The 13,404-nt window shown below is 31.9% G+C and overlaps 1 long non-coding RNA gene across 5 annotated transcripts in view; it reads right to left on the bottom strand.

The window, feature by feature from the left end:
• LOC149132684 (uncharacterized) overlaps positions 1–13,404 on the bottom strand; it is a 451,111-nt gene that overhangs the window by 224,538 nt on the left and 213,169 nt on the right. For all 5 annotated transcript variants that reach the window (XR_016244285.1, XR_016244284.1, XR_016244283.1 and 2 more), the window contains one exon: positions 1,164–1,209. This is a non-coding gene — a long non-coding RNA (uncharacterized LOC149132684). The remainder of the gene's footprint in view (positions 1–1,163; positions 1,210–13,404) is intronic.

Genomic DNA, 13,404 nt, shown 5'->3' with positions numbered 1-13,404 from the left:
TATATATATATATATATATATATATATATATATATACATTACAATATTTTCCATTTTATTTTTTTTCCTAAGCTATGACTTCATATATTTACATCATATTAAAAAAAAATTGTTATCCAACATTATTCCTATATCATGTGTCATAATGTGTTAATTTATATAATGATAATTATGATGTCAGTAACAATAGCATAATAGACAGATACAATAATATAGTATCGATGATGTGCAACAGGAAACAAGTTTCGTTTTTCTTAATAGTTGACCATATTTATGTATGAAATAACAAAATCATATCACATATTTCTCATGTTGGAAACTGAATGTTACATGGAACCAATACAGATTTTGACTGACAAAATTTATGTCTGTCTGTTTGTCTGTCAGTAAACTTTCATATGAAAGTCAGCTGCATAGCTGCGAACTATTCCCTTGTATTTTATTTATTACATTTTTTTTTAAGACATGGTCATTGCTTCATATGGAGAACATAAATATTAAAAAAAGAAAGAAAGAAAATTGATTTTAATAAGAACAACAATATCAATAAGAATTATAGCAACAATAAAACCATTTTGGTACCTCCAGAACAACCATTTTCAATTATATAAATAAATTTTTGAGTATTTTTTCCTTTTTTTTTTTTTTGAAGCATGATAATTAACTCGGTGATTATACACCAATAACATACTAAAAAGAAATTCTTTATAATAATTGGAAAAAAAGAAAGATAATCAAATGAACAACATTCACACAAAAAAAACTAAACCACAAATGACTAAAAACACTAAAAATTTTGAAGAACTGAATTGATGATAAAGAAGAAAAATTATTTAAAAAAATTCAAGATTACAATGAGAGATGAAATTTAAAAAAAAATTTTTAACCCAACAAATATTGAATTTCTTTAAAGACTTGTTTCTTTTATCATCTTTGTTATAATCTGAATCACTGAAAAAAAAAAATCACATACATACACACATTCTCTTAAAATATGTGTACACATATTTATTCTAAGTGGCTTCTAAAGTTCTGCTGGTGCTTAATTCAATTCCAATCTCCAACCCCAGCCCATAACTCCAATTATTACATTCTCTCATGCTCCCTTACTCTCTTTCTTTCTCCCTCTGTCTCATATTTTTAGCCGATTAAAAAAAACATACCTTTTTTTTTTTTGGAACCACTCCTCCACTTGAACATTGTAAATTACTAAAATAAAATAGGAAATGAGGATAAAAATTATTGTGGAATCAGGTTGAGAATTGAAGCAATTTCTTAGTAATAATTATTTTAATTTCCTCTTAAAAAGAAAAGAGTAATAGAAGGAATTTTAAGTTTACCGAAAATAATCTGATTTTTTAAAATATTGTTTAAGTATACACATACAATATACATATATTTCTTTATAAATGCAAGTATATGTGTGAACATTACACACACACACACACACACATATATATATATATATTTACACATGCACATGTATAATCTACCTATGTATACAAGCACATATATGTAACAACATTGTATATGTGTGTGTGTGTGTGTATATATATATTTGTATATATGTATGTATACACATTCCATTTATATAGTGAATTTAATCAAAGATTTTATCTTGGTTTTTGATTTTTTTCCCCATTTTTTAAGTGTTTTTTTGTTTTACAATTTTTATTTTCTAATATTGCTTTTTTCTTCCTTATGTTTCTTTTAACAATATATGTTTAATCAACAATTAGAAAAAAGGCCATTATTTAATTCCAAGGCAATTAAAATGTTGCACTGGGAATTGGAATTATTTCTGGACCTTGATAATATGTAGGGCTGCATCTGATTCAGAGCGTGCATGTGTATATATACATGCATGTATAGCTATTTATATGCATGTGTGTGTATAATATATACATACATATGTTTATTACCCTACAATTGCTTCTTCATTATCTTAAAATGCATTGTTCTAAATCAACTCAAAATGGAATATTTTCATTATCTTTATTTTCTATTTTTACTTTTTTATGATTTTAAAAATTCTAATTGAATTTTATTTATTTATTTATTTAAATACTGTTGTTTAATTATATTGAATAGGCATCTTTCAGTCTTGGAGGACAGTGAAGTTGTTTCACTGAATGTCATTTTGGGAACAGCCTTTGCTAAGCCAAGCTAAGTTATACAAGCATCTTCTCTCTCCACAGTGATGTGTGAAGTTAAGGTGAATTAATGTGAAGGACCAGATGTTTCCCCATGCAGCAGATAATCCAGTTGTGTGTGAGGCACAACTGGAAAATTCAAATTGCCAAGTACTTACACGCTTATTAGCAATGTCAAAGATGTTACTAGAATGTTACATTGTAGACTATGTCAAACTGCCTTAAGGATTATTATTATTTGACATTAGAGTTAATGATTTATTTAACAAGTCTTACAGGTGCTATGCTTTTCTCAATGGGTCATCTGGAGAATTGGAGAAACAGAAAACGGATAGTAAAGAATGATCTCATTAATCATAGTGAACTCCACAAATGGTTGCAATTTTACTTGTCGTACCCTAGACCAATTATAGAATTAGATTGTCAATTAGATATGACAATAATAATAATAATAATAATAATAATAATAATAATAATAATAATAGTGCTGAATCATTTGTTTTTTAAATTTCTATTTTATCCTTGTTTTATTTTAATTTTGTTTTGCAATAGCTTGAAAGAACGTGACATGGATACTGCTTCATTCACTGCAAATATAAATAAAATATACATTTAAACCTTTAACTCTAGGTTAAAGGAAAAGATCATTTTTTACATTTTTTCCCTGCCTTTTTCTTTTTTTTTTTTTTTAACTAAATCCAAAAAGTGTCACTTGTGAACAAAACTTGTTGTAATGCTTTCTGGTTGGTTGCTCAGTAAAGGTGTAGTGAAAAAATTTTTTTTACACAAAAAAATTTTTTTTGAACAGTATAATTATCTTACTGAAATTATCTTTGGTTAAAATATTTATAAAAATAATTATTTGAGAAAAATAATTTGTAGACAATATATGTATTGGGATGTAAAATCACACAAGAACATATGAGCTTATATATATATATGTATGTATTTATGCATATATAAATGTGTGTGTGTGTGTATATATATATATATATATATATATATGTATGCATATATAAATGCGTGTATATATATATATGCATATGTAATGTGTGCATGTATATATATACCTACATAATGTGGTATATATGTATGTATGTATATATATTTATATATATGACTATATACATCCCTATAGTATAAAATAATGTGTGCATTGATATATATTAAGTAAGATAATGATGTATGTGTACAAGTGCATATATGTATATATTGACATGGTGTATCTATATGTTTGTACGGGTGAGTTTTTATGCAGATGCTTGTTTGCAGAAAGTGTTTTGTTAAAGCAAGTTTTGATATACAATTTAGAATTTTGCTTCACATCTTTTCCTCCAATATCTTTTCTTTTTATCTCTTTGGTCTTCATGTTGGCTTGATTTTTTTTTTAAAGGTTTTTTTTCAAATTACCTGAACATAGCCATTACTAACGACAATTATTTTTCATATATAAGTGTATATGTATGTATGTATGCATATATATATATATATATATATATATATATATATATATATGTATGTATGTATATATAGGCCCATTGCCTAGACAACCACCATTCCTGCCCAAGGTTTTTAATTTTTTCTATATTTCTTTTGACGTTTTATGAAAACAAAAATCAAAAGATTTTTATTATACTTATAATGTTTTATATTGTTCCTTTTTTTTCTGTTTTTCTTTTATTTATTTAGCTATTTATTTATTTTTTTAACTTTGCAACATGAAACATTCCTTTAAATATGAAGAAGAAAAAATATAAAGTAAAAAAAAACCCTTAAGAAAGTTTTTGAATTTCACGGGTTCACAGATGAAAGAAAGAAAAGTGTATAAATATTGAAAAAAAACACATTAAAAAACATCCCCTAAAAATACAAAAAACAAAGGATGCAAGACTCTATCCTGTATACAACCTGATATTGAACCTTAGCCAAATCTCACTGTTCAAAGACAAGTGATGTCTTAACCCCTTCCCTTCCACTTCGCCCTCTCAAAGAACTTCATTTCCTCTAGCATTTATTCTTTATTAATAAAAATGTTTTTCAGAACAACTAAAAAACTGTCTTTGCTAATTTATTTTTTTCTTTTCTTAATTTACTTCATTCTTGAATATTCCGTGCAAATGATATGATATGTATTGTTGTAGTCTTTTAAATATGTTCTCCGTAAATTAATTGTTATGCAATTTTTATATGTATTTTGCTGAATTGTTCAGATGATTTGACTGGTACCTGAATGTTGAGAAAAGCAATGGTATGATTCGGTATATTATGGTGCAGTATACTATTATGGTACAGTATGCTATGTTGTTGTTGTTGGCACTCCGTCGCTTACAACGTTGAGGGTTCCAGTTGATCCGATCAACAAAACAGCCTGCTCGTGAAATTAACGTGCAAGTGGCTGAGCACTCCACAGACACGTGTACCCTTAACGTAGTTCTCGGGGATATTCAGCTTGACACAGTGTGACAAGGCTGACCCTTTGAATTACAGGCACAACAGAAACAGGAAGTAAGAGTGAGAGAACGTTGTGGTGGAAGAGTACAGCAGGGTTCGCCACTATCCCCTGCTGGAGTCTCGTGGAGCTTTAGGTGTTTTCGTTCAATAAACACTCACAATGCCCAGTCTGGGAATCGAAACCGCGAGTCCGCGGCCCTAACCACTGGGCCATTGCGCCTCCACACAGTATGCTATAGTACATTGCTATAGAACAAATATTGGTCTATGGCAATCCTGTCAGAAAAGGATTGTGTTCATCTCCACCATTGCTTGACAACCATTGTTGGTTTGTTTACATATGTTACTTAGTGGTTCAGCAAAAGAGACTTTTAGAATAAGTACCAGACTTTAAAAAAAATATGTACTGGGGCGATTTATTTGAATAAACCCTTCATTGTATATTGATGTATGTGTGTGAATGTGCCTGCATGTTTTTATTTCACATGGTTACCACTTCGATGTTCATATGCTTTGTTGACATTACCACTGGTTGCTCTATCATTTCTAAAACCTGTGGACCCTATGAAAAGCAAGTAAAGGTTGGCAACAGAAGGGGCATTTGACCATGAAATCCTGCCTAAGATAACACCATTCAAAAACTATGGTAAGTTAGAAAGAAATGCATATCAAATGTACACACACACACACATATACGAACGTGGACAAATGAAAGAAAAGGGCACTCAAAACATTTAGTCGGAGTCCTCTGTATTATTTGATTAGTTTTCTGTGCTACTTCAAGTTTTGAAGGCCTCTAGCAGAGCCCGTCTCCTTCAGGCTATATATATATATATATAAACACATATGTAAACCTATGTAGTTGACATAGAAGCATGTAAGATTTAATCATTTCTCTATAGATTGAAAAAATAATAAAAACCTTAATTGATTTTCAAACCTTATTGGTGTTTCACCAGGTCTCTACATCAATTGACCAATCCCAGAGAAACAAGAAGCCAGATTGTTTATATTACACAATCCAGTAGCTTCAGAGTGCAGAATCTACTAACTTGCATTCTGTAAGTGTTCAACAGCTTTATTTTATATCAGTAGCCTCATAACAGGGATCCAAATTCAATATATGATTAATTGTTTGTGCATTAATTTTTACAAAAGAAAGTTTGACTGACACCTTGAATTTTCGGCCAGGCTCACTCTGCAACCACACAATTTTAGGTTCAATCCAACTGCATGATATCTTGGGTAGATATATTCTTTTACAGCTCTGGACCAATGAATGCTTTGTGAGTGAATTTAATAGTCGGAAACTGAGTGGAAGCCCATCATATATATATATATATATATATATATATATATTGATAACTGTGTGCATCTTTGTGTATGCTTACTGCCCACCACATGACAAGTGTTAGTTTGTTTACATCCCCCTCAAAGTGGTGTCCCAGAATGGTGTAGTCCAATGACTGAAACAAGTAAAAGATACACACACACACACACATATATAATAACGATAATCTTTGCTATTAAAGGCACAAGGCCAGAAATTTTGGGGTGAGTGGGCTAGTCAATTACATCAACCTCAGTGCTTAACTGGTATCTATTTCATTAACCCTGAAAAGATAAAAAGCAAAGTTGACCTCAGCAGAGTATGAACTCTGAATGTTAAGATGAACAAAATGCTACTAAGCATTTTGCCCAGTGTGCTAATGATTCTGCAAGCTTGCCACCTTAATAATAATAATAATAATAACTAGCTGGACCCATGAAAAGTTCATGGAAAACATAAAAAATGTAAGCATCTGTGAACAGTGTACTGGTGCCATGAGAAATGTTTGTATATTATGACAGTCTGTCTTTATGCTCTGAGTTCAAATTCTGCCGAGGTCGACTTTACCTTTCGTCCTTTCGAGGTCGATAAATTAAGTACCAGTTGTGTACTGGGATCGATCTAATCAACTGGCCCCCTCCCCACAAAAATTTCAGGCCTAGAAAAGTATATTGTGACAGTTACAGAATATAGAAAGTAATGTAACACCAATGACTATATAAGCCAACCAAAATATCTCAGTTACACAAACGTAAATGGTATAACTATTTAACCTTAAAATACATCGTACATATTCAGAGAACCTTCTTGGTTGAGTAGTACGGAACGTTTTTCTGGTTTTCTTTTATTCTTTTACTTGTTTCAGTCATTTTACGGTGGCCACGCTGGAGCACTATCCTTTAGTCGAAGAAATTAACCCCTGGACTTATTCCCTGTAAGCCTGGTGATTATTCTATCACTCTCTTCTGCTGAACAGCTAAATTACAGGGATGCAAACACACCAACATCGGTTGTCAAGCAATGGTGGTGGTGGGACAAACACAGACACAAATACACACACACACATACATACATAGATACATACATACATATATATATAGATATATATGATGGGCTTGGAGGTAGTAGTGATACTGGCTGGTGCGATTTTGTGGTTTGCTGGTATGCCGAGAGAGATTCAGCAGGCCCCTAACTGATTCCCTGATCTTAAAGGATTAATGTGGAAGTGTAATGATGGAGTGGCTGGTGTGTTGGTGATGCTAGCTGGTGTGGTGGTCTTCCTCACAGTACTTCATTATTGCAAGACACTGAATCTGTGCTTAAGTATGTTTTAAGTGCCTCTGGTATAATATTAAGAACTTTTTCCATTTATTGCAAGACAGTCAGAATTTTTAGGAGATAAAATTACTTGTTTTTCCATTTCTTCTGGCGTGCAGTTGTTGAAAATTTCTGGGTACAAATGTACAAATTGAAATGCAAAAGAATGAAATAATAAATGGATTTATGAATGAAAGTTTGGTAACTGCGTTTATTATTGCGAACATCTTTTAACTAACTTATACTATACACACACACAAATACAATCATATATATATGTCTTGAGTTGTAGCTGTAATTCAAAGGAGCCAGCCTTGCCATATTCTGTGTGAGGCTGAATCTCCCTGAGAACTACGTGAATGTTATGCATGTCTGTAGAGTATTCGGCCATTTGTGAGTTAATTTTGTCCTCATGTAGTAATGAAAAGTAAAATTGACAGCCAATATTTGCTGTCTCTATGTATATACATTTGCAAAAGATGTAAATATCGATGAGGTAAAAAGAAAAATCCCGATGCTTTTGAAATGAAATGTCTTTGGATTATTTGTTTTGTATCAATTTGCACAGAAAATAACTAAACATTGCCTTTAACCCTGCCATCAGAAAAGCAGTGAGCCAGTGATTGGCTGGCTCTTGGAAACCTATAAACAATGACACTATCAAGTACCTGTTGTGATAGAATAAATGACTCAAATTAACATACAGATCTTTGGTGGATCTATTAGGTGTGTGTGTGTGTGTATATAAGTATATATCAGGTCATCCCATAAGTTCTGTCCGAATTTTGAATAGAGAAAACAAGTGATCAAATGTTATATTTAATTGAAACTTAATCATCAATGTACTTTCCCTGATTATCTATGACTTCCTTCCATCTATTTACAAGCTTTTTAATCCCATCAATGTAAAACTCTTTTGGTTTCAAAGTGAAGAACTCTGAAATGTCAGTTTCGACCTCCTCCTGGTTTGCAAAAGTTATGTCCCCCAAATCATATGGGGAACATACGAAACAAATGGTAGTCTGAAGGAGCAAGGTCGGGAGAATAAGGTGCATGAGGAATTTTTTCCCAACCAAGCTCTTTGATCTTCTGTTACATGATCTTTGCAGTGTGGGGTCACGCATTGTTCCGATGAAACACATCTTTGCACTGGGTCTTTGAATTAGTACTACTGGATATAAAAAGGGTGCTAGAGGTAGTTGTTAAGCCCTGAATGGATGAAGTACACCATGAAAGGCCATATGTGTTTCAACAAGACACAACACATTCTCATGAAGCCCATGTAACCCAAGAATAGAAGTCAGACAATCTTTATGATCATGTAACACCAAATTAGTGGCCTCCAAACTTGTCACATTTATATCCCATGCACTACTATATCTGGAGCATTGTTGAAAGAAAAATTGATATTTTTACAATACTGTAGCTTCACTGAATACTGCCAATGTCCAAATGATGTCTAAAAAGATAGGGCCCAGTTGGTGTAAGCATGTCAATGATTCCAACCTTGCCTTGATGTAACACTCAAGGATGAAGGCAGATTCATAGAATCATTTTGTAAGAAAATTTATTGAGAACATGTACACAAATTTTCATTAAAATACATTTGGTGTTTGCTGGATTAAAGTTGTTTTATTAAATTACTAAATATGTTCTCAAATATCTCTGAAACACTGTATGTATGTGTGTGTTTGTGTGTATATATTTGTATGTATATACATATATGTATGTATGTATACATATATTCTAGCATTTTATTTTCTTTAATCATCAGTGTAACATCATTATTGTAGTATTTCAGAATGACATTGGATTGGTGAATAACAGAATTTTATTGTTTGCATTTCATGGGTACTTTTGATTGGTTGGTTGATCTCATAGCATTCTTAGTTGGTCTATGGATTTCAATTTTTACAACTTCTATTTCAAAGAATTCTCTCACTCCCATTATATGCATTAAGTATTATCTATATTTATTACCCTTATTATATGGTTAGTTTTAAGGTCAGTGTTTTAATGCATGTATTTAATGCGTATATAGTATATTTTCTGGACAATATAATGTCTGGGTATTCAGTGTTTCTCTTTCAATTATAATGGTGGAACAGTGGATTATTTGATGTTTAGTGAAGGAACTATGGCATTTATTTTATAGCAAATAGCATGTTTTATATTTAAGTGTATGGTGTTGCATACATGTATATTTATATAAACACACACACACACACACACATATATATATATATATATATATATATATATATATATATATATATATATATATATATATATAAGTAAGTAAATATATATGTATGTATGTATATATAAATGTTTGTGTGTGTGTATTTGTATATACATACAAATGAATGGACAAATGAAAGAAGGGCACTCAACACATTTATTGGGGGTTACATGTATGGAACAAAACAGTTTGATTCAAATTTGTTGATACTCCAAGAGTTTCAAAATGGCTGAAGATTATCAAACGAATTTGAATCAAACTGTTTTGATCCATATATATATTTGTGCGTGCTTATATATACATATGGGAGAATGTACGAAAAAAAAACAATAACAGACGAGGACAGGTGGTGTAAACAACAAAAGGATGTATTAGTATGACGCTCGAGAATACGGAAAGTCTTTTAACGTTTCGAGCTACGCTCTTCAACAGAAAGAATATGGAGAAAACAAGGAGAAAAACACGGAGAAAAAAAATTGAATGGTGTTGGTCAACGGTCTATCATAGCTTTATATATATATATATGTATATATATATATATGTATATATATATATATATATATAATATTTCTGTGTGCATATATATAGTATTTGTGTATGCATATATATATATATATATATATATATATATATATATATAGTATTTGTGTATGTATATATATATATATATATATATATCCGAATTGAGGGATTGGAGCAGGTAAAATTTAGGCTACATATGTTTCCTAGCTAGCAAATCCTCTGGTGTAATAATTACTCAGTGAGGGGTACTCAGCTAGCTACTCATTACGCCAAAGATACCTTAATTATATGACATAAATAATAAATTAAAACATACCCACAGGCATATCAAAAATGCTTGAAAATTACTTGAGAAAAAATTTAAATCAAAATCAATATTTTATCCGAAGGAAAAGAAATTGGAACATTACCCAATGAAAGTTCCTTAAACCCTGAAGAAAGGACTTTTAGGTCTTGAAATATTGGACAAATAAAAGAACAGCAACAACAATAAAAGAAACAAAACAAAGATTATCAGGCAACTGACTTTTAATTGTTGTTACCTCACCTTACAGTCCATTTTGCATTGTTTAGCCTTCTATCTCTTTCAACATTACACGTACACACACGTGCACACACACACACATGCATGTGCATATACAGACAGACACACATTATTATAATAAGAATGATTGCTAACAAAGAAAACTTCTTTTTTTTTTCACTATTAGAAGACATCCTGGAGAAGAATTCAGCTTTTACACTCTTATCAAACAGAATACTTTTAAATGACAGTCTATGTACTTATCAGCAAAATTTCACTTTGCAGCAACCGATCGGTTAGTTAGTTACCATTCAGAACAGAGTAGCAGTGTTTAGTAAGAGGCACAAGTGTGGAATTACATTTAATTGAGAAAGGTTACTCTATGTTGGTGAACTGTGTTGGACAAAAATACCTTACCACATTTGGCTTGATTCTTTGCCTTCTGAGTGCAAATCCTAGTGTGATTTAACTTTGTCTTTCACCTTTTTAGAGATAATAAATGACTACCAATCTAGGGTGGTGACTTGGCAGAAATGAAGGAATATCAAAATAAAAATAAAAAATACCTCATGATATTTGTTCTGACACTTTGCATTCTGAATTCAAATCCCTTCTTAGCCTACTAAGTGAAGGTGTGTAGCCTGGTAGTTTGAGTCTGCACTCACAATAACAAGATCATGGGCTGGGTGGTGCATTATGTTTTTAAGCAAAACGCATAATTTTACACTGCTCAAGTTTATTCAGCTGCGAATAACTTGCTCTGTGATAGACTGGCATGCTGTTCAGGGGGAATGTGATCTTGTTTGTTTATGTGCTATGGAAACTAAATAACTGTCCCTAGGACTTGGGGACATTAACATCCATAACCTTGAGCATTAGACTAAATCCATCACCTTGTTTTATCACTACCACCTGGCATGTTGGGCGCTTTTAGCAATATCTTTTATGTTGCAAGTATATGGGTTAAGTTTCTTGCTTGAGGATACCACTCTCTCTAACTCCCATCAGTCTCAGAGACCCTGTCAAAAGTCATGGATATTGTTTTGTCTCCTCACTAAAAGATTAAACAAAAAATACATTACATGTGTGTGATATTTAATAGTATACTAAAGATTCTAGTATACATTAGATTCTTACACATTATAAGACTAAGAGATGTGGGTTACACATCGTATGGCACTGAAAATTCTGTCATATATAAATATCTGTCTATGAGGAGAATCTGAACCTATTGCTCAGTGATATCAAACTTATTATTTTATTATTGAAATGCCATCCAAAGAAAAGATCACTTTGGTTTCTGGTTGAAATTAACCTACATTTTCTGGTTGTGGCTACATAAACCATTAAATATCTCCATCACGTGAGAGCTCTACTAGAAATTCAAGTCTACAGCTGAATGAAGTGGTTTCGAAGTTTAACCAATCAACGGAAGAAAAAATATTTGGATGAATTCCAGAGCGCAATATTCTGTGCAAGAGTCCATAGCAATATATAATTTCATATGTCCTGCAAGACTGCGGTTCACCTATTATGTAAGTATGATTATATTTTTCTGCTTCGGTTTCTTTTTCAAGCTTCACTTCATTTTTACTTTTTTCTTCTCTTTTTTCTTTGTGTATATACTTGTATTCAAACATCCTCAAGATTCACCTCATTATTATTATTATCATTTTTATTATTATTATTATTATTATTATCATTAATATATAAGTATGTGTGCATGCATAGTACTTATGCATATGTGCATGTATGTGTTTATATATATGTATATAATGTGTAACAATGCATATAAATATGTGTGTATGCATAAATGCATACATATATATTATATATACATAAATACGTGTGTGTGTATGTATACATGTACACACACACACACACATAAATATATACAGAAAGAGAAAGAGAAAGATACTTCTACCATGTCTCAAGTATGGAAGATCAAACATGCATTATGTTGGTTTGGACATATCTATGATCAAATAAAAGCTACAGAGATATACAAACAAAGTAGATCTAGTGCATTGGAATAGAAGAAATATTATAGTTAAAGTAGGGACATAAAAGAAACCAATAAATTTAAATGACATCCACTCAGATACACATACTTACACATGCCTACACAACCATACACACAAGAACGCTTACATGTATACACAAACACACACACACATGGCTATGCGGTTAAGAAGTTCACTTTGTAATTATGTATTTTCAGGTTTGATCTCACTTTGTGGCACTTTGGGCAAATGTCTTCAACTAAAGACTTGGGTTGACCAATACCTTCTAAATAAAATTGATAGGGAGAAATTGTATGGAGGCAGAGAGAGAGAGAGAGAGAGAGAGAGAGGAAGAGAGACAGGGAAAGACGGAGAGGGGAAGAAAGAGGGAGAGAGAGTGAGTGAGTGAGTGTGTGTGTGTCATTGTCATCATTGTTTTAACACCGACTTTTCCATGCTCACATGGGTCAGATGGAATTGCTTAAGGCAGATTTTTTTGTGGTCAGATGTCGTTCCTGTTGCCCAGCCTTCACCTGTTTTCCGAGCAAGTTAATATTTTCTTATGGCCATAAGTTGGTGAACTTGCAGAATTGGTACTAAGCTGTGCAAAATGCTTAGTGGTATTTCGTCTGGATGTGTGGTAAGATGCTTGCTTCCTAACCACATAGTTCTAGGTTCAGTCCCACCTGTGACACATTGGTCAAGTGTATTCTACTATAGCCTTGGGCTGACCAAAGCCTTGTGAATGAATTTGGTAGACAGAGACTGAAAGAAGCTGGTCAACAATATATATTATTGTTATTATCATTATTATTGTATGGGTTCAGTCCCACTGCGTGGCACCTTGGGCAAGTGTCTGCTAC

This window comes from Octopus bimaculoides, chromosome 14 (genome assembly GCF_046866305.1).
Source record: "Octopus bimaculoides isolate indiv1 chromosome 14, ASM4686630v1, whole genome shotgun sequence".
Taxonomy (NCBI): domain Eukaryota; kingdom Metazoa; phylum Mollusca; class Cephalopoda; order Octopoda; family Octopodidae; genus Octopus; species Octopus bimaculoides.
Note: the sequence above shows the minus strand (reverse complement) of the source record. Positions and strands in the feature narration are given on the sequence as shown.